The sequence below is a fragment of the Chanodichthys erythropterus genome, chromosome 7, assembly GCF_024489055.1.
Source record: "Chanodichthys erythropterus isolate Z2021 chromosome 7, ASM2448905v1, whole genome shotgun sequence".
Classification (NCBI taxonomy): Eukaryota; Metazoa; Chordata; class Actinopteri; order Cypriniformes; family Xenocyprididae; genus Chanodichthys; species Chanodichthys erythropterus.
The window spans coordinates 6,889,844-6,908,781 of record NC_090227.1 but is presented as its reverse complement, the minus strand read 5'-3'; positions in this window follow the sequence as shown (position 1 = coordinate 6,908,781).

The following is an 18,938-nucleotide window of genomic DNA, read 5'->3' as shown; positions in this document are numbered from 1 at the left end:
AAAAAAAAAAAAAAAAAAAAATTCAAAAGCTAGGCAATCAAAAGCTTTTATAGAATTCACAAGGGTGTATTTCTGATGTATTTTATGTCGTAGAATAAAACGTGAACATATCTTGAGCTTGTTAAGGCATTTTTTCAGGCATTTAGCCAAAATTCCATTCAAAAATGATTTCAAGAGATTGGAATGAGATGTTATAAAAGGCTAACTCATTTTTGGGTTTTGTTCTATAAAAATATGTCATACCTGCAGCACTCTATTTACATGGAGGTCTTAAAGGCGCTGCAAAAATTACCCATTTAATTGTAAGAGTCAGAGAGAAATAATGATGGATTTGAATGTAAAAAAAAAAAATAATAATAATAAAATAAATGAAGAAATCTTGACTTATAAGTGAACCTGATTAAAAAAAATAAAAATAAATAAATAATATTAAAAGCATTAAATGACCCCGTCTAAGTAAATTACTGCTCACTCATTTGGGCACAGTCCTTTAAGAGTAACTCTGGGTTGAGTGCTTTGCTTAAGGCCACAGTGAATACAGGATCTCTTAGTTACTGACTCACATCCTTTTGGTGATGAAACCTACAACCTTTGTATTGGCAGCCCACAGATGGACCATTAGGCTTTCAACACGATGTGTGTGTGATTCTGTTCGGGTGAATGTCAAGAAACCTGTCAAGAACATGTTGAGTCTTTTTCAGCTTGACATCAAAAGAAAAATAAGTGCAATTTAAAGGAATTTAAGGCATGGTTTTAGGCTTATGGATATATTATTTTCAATAAAAATTAAGCACTCCATCCTCACCCATTCACATTACTGTAATGTAAAATGTTTGAGAATGGTGGAAATTACATACATACATACATAAATCCTTAGTTTTCAGATGCATCGCACTACAGTAATGACATTGCGGTATTTTTTTATTTATTTTTTTTCACATTATTGAGGAATTTGCATAATGTTATATTGCAAAAATCTTAAAGAGGACCTATTATGCCCCTGTATACAATATGTAATATAAGTCTCTAGTGTCCCCATAATGTGTCTGTGAAGTTTCGGCTCAAAATACCCTAAATGCCCCTATTTGGGTGGGAGCCAAAACATGCTGTTTTCATTTGTATCTTTAAATGCAAATGAGCTGCTGCTCCCCGCCCCCTTTCCAGAAGAGGGCCGTGCCTTTACAGCTTACATGCTTCAGATACTCTGGCAACAACAAAATCGGACAACCTCACACCGCTGAAGAGACTCAAGAAGAAGTAACTTTTAGAATGCAACAGGACATTTTTGAATGGTTAGTTGATTCATTTATGTAATTGTTGTAGAGTTACCTTTATTTAACTTATTGATTAGCATGTAGTGTCATGGCCACCTATAAATTGTTGTACAGATGTTGGCAACCAGCATCCCTTGTATTACTGATATGTGTCAATGTACTGGCCTTTTAGTAAATAAACATTCCAGTCTTAGTACAAATCTCTTATCTTTACAGAAAACATACACAGTTTAAAAAGTCAACCACCTGACTGTATTGTGCATAATAATTGCATTTTCATGAATTATACAGACTGTGACCATTTTGGATTAAAAATAAGGACATAACTCTGTGAATACAACTTGTAAAGTTGGTTCACAAACAGTTGGTATTGACTTATCGTTGAGATAGTTGAACTCACCCACGTTTGCAAAGCAGTCCAGTATAAAATGATTCGCACAAACATATACGAATTCAGCTAATTTCTTGGGCATATTTACGTCATAAATGAAATTCATCCACTGCATCCTCACTGGCTCATATGCCTGGAGTTTATAGAGACTCTTATATTCATTACTAAAACCAAAAACAGAACAGATATAATGATTATGTAGCTCAGACATTTTATCACTAGCTGTTCTAGCAAAGATATAAACTTAGCAGAATGTGTGCAGTTCACTCAGGGGTGGGATCTATGCTAATATGGGGGAAATTATCACCAGTTGTGGATAGGGCTTGCCCTACTGTGACATTACAGTATGCAGACAACTGGAACAGCTTGTTTTGAGAGACTGTTTCTGATTTATGGGGATTATATAATAAAAGAGTGGATGGATTTTTACCATTATATGGTGGTTGTTTACATACACTGTGGACACACATTTATGTTCAAAGACCATATAAATGTTTTGCATAATAGGTCCCCTTTAATGGTTTAAATGTTTTTGCATTTTCTATTTGCAAATTTGAATTCCATTTTTTTAATTTCTGATTATGGTGTGAATTTTGTCTTGGGAATGTTCTGTGGGATTGCCCTATGTGTGTGTGTGTTTATCTGCTGTGAGTGTTTATACAGATTGTCGTGTGCCACGCCTTTGTTCTGGTGTGCTACAAGGTGATGTGAAGTGGAAATGATGTGTATAAAAGAGGAAATGGAGAGAGGCATTCATGCGCAAAGCAGCCCTGGCTTTATAGAGCCCGTTTGGCCTCGTGAAAAGGTCATGCAACTCAACAGCGACATGTGGCGGCGTGTTTGCCTTTGGAAATGTACATGTTTTAGTGCATTTGTGTAGAAATGTAGATGATGCCTGTCTATCCCTTGATCTATTCTTTGACACAAATACACACGCACATGCACAAACCCACACACACACATAAACTCATGTTGGGTTTCCAAGTTTTATAGGGACTTTCCATAGACATAATGATTTTTATACTGTAGAAACATATATTCTATCGCTTAACCCTGTCCCTAAACCTGCCCTCCTACTCATTATCTTTTTTTTTTTTTTTTTTTTTTACACATTTAAAAAAAAAAAAAAAAAAAAAACCATCACTTAGTATGATTTATAAGCAGTTTTCAGCAGTTTAAGCAACAAATTTCCCCACAAGAACAAGGATTTCGGATATTTGCATTTTTCCCCATAATGTAGTGTATACCTGAACCACACACGCACACACACACACCATGCTTCATTATCTATCAGCACAGACATCTTGTCAGAATGAGCGGGATGATGTCTGACTGCTAACATGCTTGAGGAAAGAGATTTCCTCTTTCTGGAAATTAGATGGCAACTCCTGCGCAGCTCACCTGTCAGAGAGAATTATTTGGGTCTCCTTCAAGTGATGCAAATAATGACACCCAAAAACTTATTAGAGCAGTGTCTGTGTATGTATGTGCACACGCAGATGTGCATTTGTGTATGCACCCACATTCGCGTGGGTGCATGTGTGCTTACATGCGCGAGCTTGTGTGTACATGTTGTGTGGCAGTTTGACATCTGCTTTTGAGTTTTGTCTGAGTTCTCCTCTGGGAACTGGCTTTTTATTTGAATTTTTAGGCTTTATAAATGAAATTACAGTGCAGAAAATTGGACAGTTTATGACTCACCAGATGTTGTTCTTCACTTTTTGCAAAACTCAGTGACTTGTGACTTATTTGAAGTAAAATTGAATATCAGGTGTTTGCATACACTCTCTAGAAGCACGTCAGGTGCGTGCCGAGGCCCAGGTGTGTTGAAGTGTCATGAGAGAGGTCATGGGTAGTGCCAAACTGCAGGGTTTTGGATTGTTTCTGCAGTATAACCGTTTCAATGTGGAAGTTACAGTTTTGGCTAAATGCACTGCTAAATATTTGTGCATTGCATAAATGTATCTAAAGCCCGATTTTCACTGCAGGAACTGGGGGCTTCAGGGTGGTACTTGGTGTGTTTCGAATGCAGAAACCAGGGTCTAAATAAAGTTCAGGGTAAAAATTCTCTCCTCATAAAGTCCCTGCTCACGAGGTAGTACTTTTTCAAAGTTCAGGAACTTTCGGGATGGGACCTGGGCACTGAACATGCTGATTGGTTAGGTTCACGCAGCATTTTGATTGGTTGACTCCACGCAACATTTTTATTTCAACCACCATTTTTAAAAGTCTGGTGCGGTGTGTGAAGTAAGAGTTGTTTGCTATTCGAATCAACATTGGAGTTTAAAAATACGACTGAAAGGACCGACAACGTTAAGCTTATATGGGAGGATGAAATCCAGCCAGAACTGGAAAGTCGCACACAGTCCTACGTCACCAGACTAATCTTCATGGCACTTTAGACCGCGATGAAAACGCAGGCAGCAACAGGTCTGGGGGGGAAAAGTTCCTGGGACAAATCGTTCCAGATAATTTCCATGGAAACAAGGCTTAAGACTCTACACATAAACTGAATATTTACAGATGCCTTTCCATGACAGAGGGTTTTATATGACCTCCTTGGTTTGCAGCAAACCTACGGCCTACTGGTTAATTTTTGGGTTAATGATACAATCATATTAAGTGCAGCACTATTTACAAGCTAAGTTAATCCAATGTTAGTTATTTGTGACCTAGTGTGAACTGCAAATTATGCTAAAATTCATAAGACTTGGTACAATATTTTTACAGCATTCCCAGTTGTGTCCTGGTTTGATGTCAGCTCTGAATTGAAGTAACGAATGGTTGGTACAACCCTTCCATACTGTGCCTCACATCATGGATAAGACCCATGTGCTGTTTGCTGTCTGTCTGACACTTTAAGGGATTGATGGGAACATTGGTGGGCTATAATTTGACCCCCACCCCCCAACCCCCAACCCCCCTTGTCCTAACGCTCTCATTTTTCCTCTCCATTTTGCCCATTACGATCTGGTTTCATTATCTCTCTCTCCATGGCTAGTGGAAGCCATTGAAAGGGCACGGTTGAAATGGCACTGGCTACAACAAAGGCAGTGTAAAGAGATGCCTATCAAACCCCCGGCAGGCGGGAGAGACAGACATGGGCACGACTCCTCATTACGTGTGCTCGCACAAGGCTTAAGTCAAGGCCGCATGAAAGCTCTCACAGGGTACCAGGTGTCAGTCTGTTTTCTTTTTTCTCCAACAGGACTGACCTCCCCCCTGCTCATAAGCCGGCCCCTCCGCCACCCAAAAAAAAGAGCAGCGACATGAAAGGCGGCCTGACATCTGACGAGATCCAGGTAGGGTGTCTTCCTCTTTAACACACAGTAATGTCTTGAGTCTGCCTCTGAAATCACTACTTTCACAAATTTTAACTTCATAAAGTTTCACTTTCTCAAGGTTTATAGTGCCTGTGATCCATGAATTTGTCCTAATTTAAGTTTCCCATGATCAACTAATGCTAATGATAATCTAAAGATACCACAATCTTTTGTAGTGCTTCTACACCACACATCACTTTTGGTCATTTTAGCTCAATTTAAATGGAGCGCTAATTTAAAACAGCTTATTTCCAATTGCACCTGAGAAACTGTTGCAGAGCATTTGTTTGTAAATTCTAATTAAATCTTTTGAACAACTGCTGAAAAACTGTTGATTTAATCACCTTCAACAAGTCACTTTCATGACTTTATTGAAGAAAATCAATAGATATCACTGTATCATACAACATCAGGTATCAAATGTTGTTGCACAAGCACCCCAGCAACAGCAGTGAGCATGTTGAAATGATTGCGAAGCTATGTTGGATCCAGCTAGATGAACTTGAACGAATGATGACCATTATGCCAAGATGATCTCATGCTGTTATACGGTCCAAAAGCAATGTGAGATGTAATTAGGGAATCCAGGGCAGCTATTTAACATTTTCCAGTCTGTAGTAATAAATTCTATCTAGTTTCCAGTGCTTCTTTTATTTGTAAACTCTATGACAATTTTTATACCAATTTTTCCCTTTTTAACTATGGTGGCCAAGAGAGCTCAAGGTGCTGCAGCTGAAGAAAACACATGGAAATTAAGAATACATCTTTATCAGTTTGTGCTGCAAATACACACAACACAACCAAATACAGAAATGTGCTGCGAATACTCACAATGCAACCAAATATAGAAACGCGCTGCAGTCATTCACAAAACAACCAAAACACGCTGCAAATACCAACAACGCAACCAAATACAGAAATGCGCTGCAAAATATACACAACACAACCAAATACAGGGATGTGCTGCAATTACTGTCAATGCAATCAAATACAGCGACGCACTGCAAATACTCATAATGCAACCAAATACAGAAACATGCTGAAGTTACTCACAACACAACCAAAACACGCTGCAAATACAACAATGCAATACAACAATGCAAACAAATACAGAAATGCGCTGCAAATACTCACAACGTAACCATGTACAGAAACACGCTGCAGTTACTCACAACGCAACCAAAACGCACTGTAAATGCAACAACGCAACCAAATACAGAAATGTGTTGCAAATACTCACAACATAACCAAATAAAGAAATGTGCTGCAAATACTCACAATGCAACCAAATACAGAAACATGCTGCAGTTACTCACAACGCAACCAAATCACGCTGCAAATACAACAATGCAATACAACAATGCGAACAAATACAGAAATGCGCTGCAAATACTCCCAACGCAACCAAATACAGAAACACGCTGCAGTTACTCAAAACGCAACCAAAACGCGCTGTAAATGCAACAATGCAAACAAATACAGAAATGCGCTGCAAATACCCACAACGCAACCAAATACAGAAATGTGTTGCAAATACTCACAACATAACCAAATAAAGAAATGTGCTGCAAATACTCACAATGTAACCAAATACAAAAACGCGCTGCAAATACTCACAACGCAACCAAATAAAGAAACACGCTGCAAATACACAAAAAGCAACCAAATACAAACCAAATATTGCAATTACTCACAATGCAATCAAATACAGAAATGCACTGCAAATACTCAGAGGACAACCAAATACAGAAACACGCTGCAAATACTTACAACGCAACCAAATACAGAAATGCACTTCAAATACCCACAACACAACCATAAACAGGAACATGCTACAAATACTCACAACACAACTGAATACAGAAATGCGTTGCAAATACTCACAACACAACTAAATTCAGAGATGCGTTGCAATTACTCACAATGCAACCAAATACAGAAACGCACTGAAAATACTCACAACGCAACCAAATACAGAAACGCACTGCAAATACTCACAACACAACCAAATACAGAAACGCACTGAAAATACTCACAACGCAACCAAATACAGAAACGCACTGCAATTACTCATAACGCAACCAAATAGTTTCAAATAGCTTCAAAAAGCTTGCGCTGTATGTCCTACGCCTTACCTATTCTACTTACGGAAAAAATGGAACTGACGCTGTGTTTGTTCTGTAAGTTGAATAGGGAAAGCGTAGGACATACAGCGTAAGCTTTTTGAAGAATACAAAAGTGCGGTTTTGGCAGAACCACTTGGAAGGCAATCATTTGCTTATATAAAGCATATACATTTACATTTTTTTTTCGAAAATGACCGATCATTACGCTAAATAAGACACTTATTCCTCATCTGGTATCATTTAAAGCTGCACTGAAACTGTAATTTTGACCGTTTGGAGACCATTGAAGTCCATTATAAGGAGAATAATCCTGGAATGTTTTAATCATAAACCTTTTTTTTTTTTTCGACTGAAGAAAGAAAGACATGAACATCTTGGATGACATGGTGGTGAGTAAATTGTCTGGAAAAAATTATTTGAAAGTTAACTAATCCTTTAATTTGCTGGTGTTTTTCTATTTGCATGTGTTTTCTTCAGATGCAGCACATTGAGCACTCTTAGCCACCGTATTTTACACATTTGTGCCAAATAAAGAAAACGGTAACACTAAAATAAGGCTCTGTTAGCTAACATTATTTAACTACATTAAAATGAACTAAGAATGAAAATTACTTCTAAAGCATTTATTAATCTCATTTAATGCTATTTTCAATTTTTTACTAATTTTACATTATTAAATCAAAAGTTGTATCTGTTTATAATATTTAATGGAACTGAGCTAACACGAACTAACAATTAACAGTTGTATTTTTATTGACTAATGTTAATGCTTAAGATTAATAAATACTGTAACACATATATTGCACATTATAAGATAAAATCACCATGAAATCAAAATTGACAATTCTTTTTTTATGGAATATCACATACATGATTTATCCATCTTCTTGGTTATACGAACGTTAAGGAAACATTTCATTTTATCATTCTGAAATCATAATAGGAACGTTACTTTTGAATGTTCTCTGAACAGTAACAAAAGTAGTAACATTTACACAAACTAAAATGTTTCAGAAAAGAAAAACATTCAATGAACAATGTAGAAATAACTTTTCCGTACCAAAGTTTTGTGATTAATGACCAGATAGCTTTGAATAAATGTTAACCAAATTTCTGAAAATGTTCCCTGTTAGCTGGGTTATTGTAAAGTGTTACCCACACATCTACACTCCTACAACAGTTCTTTTTACATTTAACAAGCAGCTTAGCTAATTTTGCTGTAAATGACGTTAAGAAGCACCACACAAATCCGCTTTAATTTGTGAGATTACAAATGTTGACATTCCTCAGACCGTGTGAGGTTCTGTGCGGATGTCCGATACTGTAATTAGCATTCATGACACATCAGCAGGTGCATTTGCATTTGTCTTCGACTATGTACTCGAAATGAGGTACGTTGTCCTTGGTGGACAATGCTAATTTCTAATGAAGATCAACTTCCCTAAATCGATAGAGTATTTTGAAGGTCACAGCAGTTCTACTAAATCTTCACATCCTTTCTGAACACATATGGAAACTGAATTTCCCTCCAGGTCTTCTGAGACATTTGGCTTTAGCTGTGCCTTTTTTGAAAGCGCAGAATCCATGCAAGTGCATAGAATTGTAAAAACCTGACAGTAAACATGTTCAGACAGCGATAGCGTCTCCCTGATCTGAAAGCACACAGGATGGAAGAGATTACAGGCAAGTTGCATTTATAAACTGCAGGTGTCTTGGCTTCTTCTTTCCTCCTGTACAAATATCCATCTGTGGCGAAAGGAGAAAAATAGAAAACAACTTTGTTTGAGTTTGTTTATGTGTTTGTTATGCTTTTTTGAGTGTTGAAGGAGTCATAGATTTATCTGAGTCATGCTGGCTTGGGTGTCTGACCTGCATGAATCGGTGAGTGTGCGTTTTATCCGGTGCCCCCCTTAGATCTCATAAATGTTTGTTTCATGTAAGTTTCAATAAGATCAGGCCTTCTGTGGTGGATGGCAGGGTGTGTCGGAGAAGGGAAGACCTTTGGTGTAAACAAAGGACTGTTACCCTCACAGTCTGTGTTGCTAGGAAACTGCTTACAACAGACCTCTATAGAAAGTTGAGTGTGCATACATACCCACTACTAAACCTCTTTCCTTGTTATTATCACCCCTGTGTGTGCTTCAATTACATGGCATACACATCATCAACAAATCTCATGGAACCACGTGTGTGCCCTTGAACTTGAAAAATGCTTCATAGAAATACAAGTGGCTGCTTTAAAGTCAACATGAAAATCAAAGTGGGCCCAGTTTATTTTTTTTAATGCAGATCCCCAAGGCCTGTCTCACAAAGCAGATTTTAAATGGCTGTTGGGTTTGAGTCTAGCTTAGGTCCTGTTACTACACCTGGTATTAAAATGTGTTTTGGATGATCGGATCACAAGTAGAAGAGGGAAACACATTCCTGTTTACCCCTGGTGTTTTAATCCATCTCTTCTGTCCACTTTCGACTACTAAAGTCTATGGGCTTTCACAAATCTTTCGATCTAATGGAGGAAATACAGTAAGCTACTGCAATTTGCATATGAATGTGAAAGGAGTTGACGGAAAAACATACGGAGAGCAGCAGCTTACGTTTCTGCTCTGAGATCTGCAAGACCATAGGGAACGCAGTGAGTGCATGATAGAAATCAGGAATGGTGAGAGAACATTGTGCTTGGTACATTTTTCAAATCAAATTTGGGACTTCAGCCAGCAAAGTTTAAATCCTGTTTGGCTAGCATGCTTCCCATTATGTTTATGCATTATGTCAGTAGACGGAAATTAGGTGGTCTTTTGTGCTGTTCGAATGCATTTGACTGCATGAGTGTTTACACTGCCAAAAAAATCCAGTCAAATGCATTTTCGACTACCTCTGGAAGTGGTCAAAAGTGGACAAGCACAAAATGATTTAGACCCAGTTTACACCAGTATTTAGCACAATCCACTTTTTATCCGATCGACCACAATGCATCTTAATACCAGGTGTAAACAGCACCTTGGATCAATGGACTTTTATTTCATCAACGTAGTAACTTCAACGTAGTAACTGTAGGGAAAACACCCTAGGAAGTAAAATTAGCTCAAATGAAATATTTAGGGAATTATAAAGAGTTGTTTAGATTACGACCGAGCAACTGATTCGTCCAGCGTTCATTTGCTCGAGCCGTAATAAGCTCTTGTAACGGATATAAATATCCAACAATCGTGAAAACACTGATTAGAGCACGGTAACTTGATCACAGTTTAAGACATTAAATCATAAAGCACATAATACAAGACACTTTCCTTTTAAAATCTACAAGAGATTTTATTTATTCTAACACAAACTAATCTAACACAAAGGCACGCACATACACACACACACATTCATACGCGTTGCAGTAAGAAGGAAATGAGAGAGAAAGAGTTTTGAAAGAGAGAGAGAGAGAGAGAGAGAGAGAGAGAGAGAGAGATCTGATTAACAGAATTCCTATCAATGCATTTCAAAGACCAGAACGAACCATGAATCATTCATTTAAATACACCAGTTCAGTTTTCATCTGGAGGTACTTGCTTGCGTTGACTAAGGTGAATTTCCCTCGTCGTGCAGAGAGGGGTTTCCCAAGTCGACGATTGGTCCAGATCAGGTCCGTGTGGAACAATGAAGGAAGTCTCTTTGTCGCTGGAGTTGAAGCGGCAAAAGTCGTTGGTTGAACTTTGCGGCGAAACTTAGGACACAAGACTTTCAGCGGTAAAGGAGAATTAAGTAAAGAAAAGAAAAGTGAGTGAAGGTTGGATGGCTTGAATGAGCGGCTTGTCTGTTCTTCTTGTCACTCCATTGTTCTTGGTACTTGTCTTGGCTTCTCTTACCAGAACAGGACCAACTCCTTTCTCGTTTACCAACCAACTTCTCCCCCTCACTATCTTGCAATATGATCATTTAAACTTAGTTGTTTGTCACACCTCTGAGGAGTCCTGGCCAATCAGACATTGTCCTGTTTCAAGAGGGCCTTCCTCTGACCCCAATAAAACATAAGTGTTACATCCTGTTTCTGCTTCAGCAGAGAGTGCCATTTTAACATAATTTCTATTAAATGGAATACGATACATTTTAAACAGATTTCATTCAAGCCATGATTTAAGAAAGATGAAAAGAAATAGATCAAGTCCAAATAAGGCATACTTTCAGTCATTCAGTCAAGAGTTAACACATTTACATGAATTGTGAGTGTTCTAAAGCCTAACTGTTTACAGGTAGTACTTGTGGACACATAATGCAAAATGTATGTAGTTAAAAGATGTTTGATAAGTCCGTTAAAATTGTTGAAACAATTTTGAAGCAGTTTTATTTGTTCAACAGTCTCTTTGGCTTTCCTGTGAAGTAAGGAGACAAAAGGGTCTGGATTGTCTCTCTGTCTTCTTGGGTGACCCTTTGGTATGTCGCTTCTGCTATCAGGAAGCATGTGTCGTAAAAGTAATCAGCCTGGCTTTATCTGCAGACGGGCCGGAGCCGGACCCCAATTCTGAATTAGAATTATGTTTTGAAAGAATCATCTGAATGATTCATTTGTCTGGTTCGTCCACAGTTGCTACATATCCCCCCTTTGTTCGGCGATGTGTTGAGATGAAGACATCGGCGGACACTGTGGAAAAATGGACAGAAGCAGACACACACAAAGCAACAACAAAACAACACCTCCATGATTGACCACTATACTGGTGCAGGGCATTAGATTATCTGAGTACTGATGGATTAAGTTCAATTTTGGGAGTGTTATTCTACATTGTCTCAGTATGTTAATGCTTGGATCAAATTGTGTGATTTAAATTGTTTGTTTCCTTCTCTTCTAAATTGTTCTGGTGACATCATTTGTGGTAAAAATGATGTGACCCATCATGGAGCTCTCTCTGGCTCACATTCGAATTTTCAAATGGCTTTCAGACCTTAGGCGTGGTGCGTCAATCCTAATGTCACGACCTTGACCCTTATGGGGCAGTCAGGTATTTTACCTTATAAAGAAGAAGGGAAAGAGAGGAAGAGGAAAACAAAACAAAATAAAACAGTTAAGTGTTTCCTGGTATGGCTAACACTACTGCGTGCATCTAAGGTGTCATGTATCAGCTTAATGAAAGGTGTTCTACTTGTTGTGCAGATGGTTGTATGTTTCTTATGGTGAATGTAGCTAAGTCGATGTTGAGCTAGGTTCTGAAACTAATATCTGTCTGTAGGAAGAGCATGTTGGTGAGTATGTTAATGTAGTGTAGTGTAATGTAATGTAGTGCAGTGTATGTATGGTCAGATCTGGTTCGGTCTGTCTTGCTCCCCCCTTTTCTTGAAGGGCTTAGATGAAGATTGTCTCTTTGCATCTTGGACTTGGGACGAGGGATCATCCCTAATTTGATGGGAGTCAGTCCAGTGAGGCAGGAAGTTCTTTGGCAGAAGGTGGGAGGAAGTTTGACATGGCTGTGTTGAGCTGTGGTGCAAAACTTTGTCTCCTACGGTGCCTTCCTTTTGTAATGCCTTCTGGTTGTGACAGACTGTCTGACCTGTGCTTACTGTGTTTACTGTTGTTACTGTTGCACAAGCATGGTTATTGAGATGGGAACTCGTTGGGTTTATTGGTGGGTGATGAGTAACCAGAACTGTGTTCTCTGGTACTACTGAGTTTTCAGCGGTGTTTGGCTGCAAGAGACCGCTTCGTTCTGTGCTGTTGTAGAACAGGTGGCAGTCATCTCCATTTGGAAGGTGGATCAGATGATCACTGACCTTCCGTTCTGTCTCTAGTCATAACAAGGGTGACTCATCCTCGTGATCGTCGCTGTTTATGTTGTTTGCAAAGAACGCTGTAATTTGCCTCATCAGTTGTTCCATGTCTTCTGAGGTGGAACTGTCTTGTTCTTGGGCGTTCTTGTTCTCAGTGCTGTGTTTAACTGAGTGATGCAGAGGTGGGTTCCGCCGTCGCTTACCCACAGTGGATGCATTTGAATGTGTTGGTTGGTGGACTTTAGCTGTCCAGTTTGGATCCCAGATGTTTCTTTCTGGTGGGTTTCTTGAGAAGTGTGGCTGGTCCCATGGCATTTTCCAGCTGTCGGTGTGGGAGCTGTCAGTGGCATGGGGGTCACGTTCTCCGTGTCCTTTATGACAGGCTGTGGCATTGTCATGCCACTGGCCGTCTTGCAGTGCACGGCTTGGGTCTTGGCTGCCGGAGTTTGAAATTGTGACTGTTTTCAAACCTTTCTTTGAGTTCATCTTCTGTTTGATGTAGGCCTTGTGTGTCAAGTCACGTAGCTGTTGGATTGACATTGTGCTTGGGCAGGCCATGACGCCAAGATGGTGACTTAGTCCAGGGTGCAGGTTTCTCAGGAAGAGGGTTTTGAAGTTCACATCCTCTTCAAGTTCAGGTTCGTGATGTGCACCTAAGTAGGCTTGTCGGAAACGGTTGTAGTAAGCTTGGGGAGTCTCTTGTCGACCTTGTTTGGTTTCCAAGGCGACTAGCAGTCCATGTTCAGACTCTGGGCCTGTAAATTCTTTGATCAGTGACTCACGTAATAGCTGGTAGTTGTGCTTAACGTGAACAGGTTGTCGATCTAAAAAGCTTCGTACCTCGGGGCTGGATGTGGACCTGAGGAGATACAACCTGTCTCCGTCAGTCACATTGGGTCTCACCTCTAGGTAGAAGTCAATATCTCGGAGATAAGTCTGGATGTTGTGGTTCTCCATGGAGTTCGGGTTGAACTGTGTGATGTTCTTAGCCAGCTTGTCAAGGTCTTTAAGGGTCATCTCGTGCGCAACTTTGGGGTCTGCATGGATGAGCTCTCTTTGGTTGACAGGGAACAATCCTGTAGTGAAGGCCGGTGATGTTGTGGGTTGTGGCCATTCACTTCTTCCGTTGCATGGCAGTTCTTGGATGGGGGACTCTGTTGTGCTCAGCAGTGGTGATGCTGAGGGAGGCCCCTCCCTTCTTGACTCTGGTTTCTGTGTGTGAACATGCTTAAGTTCATTTCTGACCATGTAGAGCTTGCCGTTGGCATCGTCTAATTGTTGGTTTAGATGGTCCATTTCAGTGCTGTACCATTTCAAATGGTCTTCCAGAGCATTGATTTTAAAGTTCTTATCTTTAATGTCAGAATTGGCATTTTGTAGTTGGTTTACCAGGTGACTTTGGACAGTCTTTAATTCTTGCTTGTCACGTTCCGCAACTGCAAGGGCTTCTTGGAGCTTGTCAACTTGTTCCTTTGTTTCTTGCTCTGCAAGTTTGTCTTGAGCTTTCACCTTGTGCTGGTCTGTGCAGCGTTGGATGTGCATCAGCTCTCTCAGGAACTCAGTGGTCTGACGCTTGAAGTCGTCCTGGACTTTCACTTCCAGCTTGTCTATGCGGCTCTGGGCACGTGTCAGCTCCTCCTGCAGGTGGGTGATGTGCTTGTCGCTTAGTTTCAGCTGGGCTGTGAAGGCAATGCTTAGAGAATTGGTTATCTTGCTTAGTTCAGTGTGGTCTTGGTTCTGGCTTGAATCATGTGTCGGGAATCTTCTCAGAATTATGATTATTATTAAAAATAATAACAGTTCAATTGTCTTTGGCATGAGGCAGTTTGTAATGCCGCTGAGCCAGGCGTCCACATCTTGGGCAGTGGGGTTTTCCGTCTGCGACATGTTGGCACGCTGGGGAGAAGAGACTGACACAGATCTGTGTGGGGTGCAAGCCTATATGTGGTGGAACAGCTAAGTGTCGTTCAGTGAATGTACACCAATAGTGAAGTGTGGCTACGTGTTGGTCTCAGTGTGTAGACAGGTAGGCTAGTGATGAGAAGGCTTTGTCACTCAACTGAGTAAGGGAAAGAGAAAGAGAAAAGTTAAAACAAATTTCAATAGACGAAATATTTCCTATAAATATTTTCTATCAATGAAAAACTGTTTTCAACTCGTGATGTGAGGACTTTGTCACTCGACTGAGTAAGGAAAAAGAGAGATTTTTTTTTTCAATTTATAGAAATATTTATTTCCAATAAATATTTTCTATTAATGAAAAGCTGTTTCTAAAAATAAAAGAAAAGAAAATATATATTATTGTTTATGTTCGCAAGGACAATAATACAATAATAATGCTGATACCTCTTTTCTTAGTTTGACAGGATTGACACCACACACCTTCAGTTGAACTGCTTACCAGGGATGCTGTGAAGGCAACGGTTGCTCAACACTTGTCTCTGTTAAAGGTTCTTGGAGGAAATGTCAAAATTTAAATTGCATTTACAAATGCAGGGAGTATGGAGAACACAAAAGGGTTTGATTAAAATCAAAAACCTAATGAATGGTTTCTTTGGAAAGATTGTGTTTCTCTTTCTATAGAATTGATTGATGGTTCGTCCAAGCTTGATCCCTACAAAAGTGAAGAATAGGATGGAAGAAAGCAGGAGAGCACAGGAAAGACGTGAGGAAAAGGAAAGGAGAAGAAAGGAGACCAGATCCACAAGTGGCTCTGAAGCCTTTGTCTAATTACGAGGATATAATTGGTAGTTGATGGACAACTAACCCATGAGAATAAAAATGTTAGTAAAGAGAGGGTTGTGTCTGATTGGTTTGAAACTCGTAAAAAGATATCAGAGTCTCCTGTTGAGGCCCAGGTGTGTCGTTCCTAAGCTAGAATACAAAGAGGACAGGAAAAAGATAAGACAATGAAGTCAATGAAAATAACAGGATGAAATAAGGAAAAGGGAGTTAAACACAGGTGAATGAATAAATAAAATAGAGTGGTTAGGTGAATAACCACGAAGGAAAAGAAAGATAACGCAATAAAACAATGAGCAAATGTGAGTCAAAATTAGGAAAAACTTTGGTGGAATAAGTTTGCTTAAACTTCTAAAGTTCAAGGCTTATTCATACCTAAAGTAATTCGATCTAAAATAGAATTTTAGATTCATGAAAATTGTGAAATTAGAAATAATGGAAATTTGGAAATGTAGAAATAATTTAAAATTACTTTCTAGTAAAATGTAGGATTTCAATTTGAATTTAATTGGTTTTATTAAATTCAAATTTGACAATTAAAAATTGTAAACCAGTATTTCTTTTTCAAGTCAAATGCAGGTAAGGCAATTATTAATTGTAAACCAATATTTTCCTTTTCAAGTAAAATATAGGTAAAGTAATAAGTGAGAAAGTTAAGTGAAAGTATGAAGGAAAGACCAACAAGTGTACATAAAGTTGAAGTGTTTTAAGTGGTTAAATCACTTTATAGTTGCTAAAACAGACACTGTGTTCACACAATGATGTTAACTAGATTAGCTTTGAGGCTAAAGGCTTTAGCATACGAACTTCGGTGTAAAAAAACTACAGAGGTTAGTGTGCGGTTTGTTTACAATGACGTTCTTCCGGAAGCGTTGGTTAAGACTTCCGTGCCACGACTGTAACTATGGCGACCAAACAAAATGATAGTGGCGAACATGTGAATTACATCAAATACATGTAACTGTACAAATGAAAGACACATGCACGTACAATCAAGCATTACGTGAAATGTCGGCGCATTTCAACTCTATAAATAAGAGACACCACTCGTAGCTGTTTTACGACGTGGGGCTTAAACTTTAAGTGATAGCTTTCTGCTGTAATAGATGGAAAAATCGCGACCTCGGCGGGTCTCTATATGCACGCAAAATATAACAGGTTCAAAAGCTTCACTTGGTCAGTTTCAAATCACTTAAATTGCGCTCGGACACACGTAGTGTTACACGAGCTCAAACAAGCAAGCGTATAGCGTTTAGCAAACGGGAGAATATAGCACACTGAAAGCAGTGGAACACGCACTATAATCAGTTTGGCTATATATAAAACCAGCAAGCGTATAGCGTTACTGTTTAACAGAGGGGAAATAGCAGATTAAGTACAGTGGAACACGCACTGACACTTTAGCTATAAAAATAAAACAAGCAAGCGTATAGCGTTACTGTTTAACAAAGGGGAAAATAGCAGATTGAGTACAGTGGAACACGCACTGACACCTTAGCTATAAATATATTGATTTAGAAACAGATCGAGGAACACGCTCAATCTTGCCGTTCTGTGAGGAGAGTATTCGTCCTACACTGAGGTATTTTAACTATTGCAGTTTAGTTTCGATTCAGCTCTCTGATACACAATAACGTTATTATAGCTATTTGAATGACGCTGGAACACGCAGACATCAGGATAGCTATAAACAAGGCATTCTAGAATTTAAGGAACACGCTTAATTCTTACCTTATTGTGATATCATAGATCTGAAATTTACTGCAGACTGGAGTTTAGAGACAAGACAGCAGACTGGGGTTAAAGCTCTCACTCATTCAGGCACTCGTTCAAACGGGCCGCGCCGTGCGCGCTGCATACGTCACACGAACACTGAGGGGTTTAATAATTTGCGTTGATAAAAAGAAAAATGACTTGATATGTGCTCCAAATTTAGATTAAACTGCCCGAATTATCCTCCACCATTACTGTAGGGAAAACACCCTAGGAAGTAAAATTAGCTCAAATGAAATATTTAGGGAATTATAAAGAGTTGTTTAGATTACGACCGAGCAACTGATTCGTCCAGCGTTCATTTGCTCGAGCCGTAATAAGCTCTTGTAACGGATATAAATATCCAACAATCGTGAAAACACTGATTAGAGCACGGTAACTTGATCACAGTTTAAGACATTAAATCATAAAGCACATAATACAAGACACTTTCCTTTTAAAATCTACAAGAGATTTTATTTATTCTAACACAAACTAATCTAACACAAAGGCACGCACATACACACACACACATTCATACGCGTTGCAGTAAGAAGGAAATGAGAGAGAAAGAGTTTTGAAAGAGAGAGAGAGAGAGAGAGAGAGAGAGAGAGAGAGAGAGAGAGAGATCTGATTAACAGAATTCCTATCAATGCATTTCAAAGACCAGAACGAACCATGAATCATTCATTTAAATACACCAGTTCAGTTTTCATCTGGAGGTACTTGCTTGCGTTGACTAAGGTGAATTTCCCTCGTCGTGCAGAGAGGGGTTTCCCAAGTCGACGATTGGTCCAGATCAGGTCCGTGTGGAACAATGAAGGAAGTCTCTTTGTCGCTGGAGTTGAAGCGGCAAAAGTCGTTGGTTGAACTTTGCGGCGAAACTTAGGACACAAGACTTTCAGCGGTAAAGGAGAATTAAGTAAAGAAAAGAAAAGTGAGTGAAGGTTGGATGGCTTGAATGAGCGGCTTGTCTGTTCTTCTTGTCACTCCATTGTTCTTGGTACTTGTCTTGGCTTCTCTTACCAGAACAGGACCAACTCCTTTCTCGTTTACCAACCAACTTCTCCCCCTCACTATCTTGCAATATGATCATTTAAACTTAGTTGTTTGTCACACCTCTGAGGAGTCCTGGCCAATCAGACATTGTCCTGTTTCAAGAGGGCCTTCCTCTGACCCCAATAAAACATAAGTGTTACATCCTGTTTCTGCTTCAGCAGAGAGTGCCATTTTAACATAATTTCTATTAAATGGAATACGATACATTTTAAACAGATTTCATTCAAGCCATGATTTAAGAAAGATGAAAAGAAATAGATCAAGTCCAAATAAGGCATACTTTCAGTCATTCAGTCAAGAGTTAACACATTTACATGAATTGTGAGTGTTCTAAAGCCTAACTGTTTACAGGTAGTACTTGTGGACACATAATGCAAAATGTATGTAGTTAAAAGATGTTTGATAAGTCCGTTAAAATTGTTGAAACAATTTTGAAGCAGTTTTATTTGTTCAACAGTCTCTTTGGCTTTCCTGTGAAGTAAGGAGACAAAAGGGTCTGGATTGTCTCTCTGTCTTCTTGGGTGAC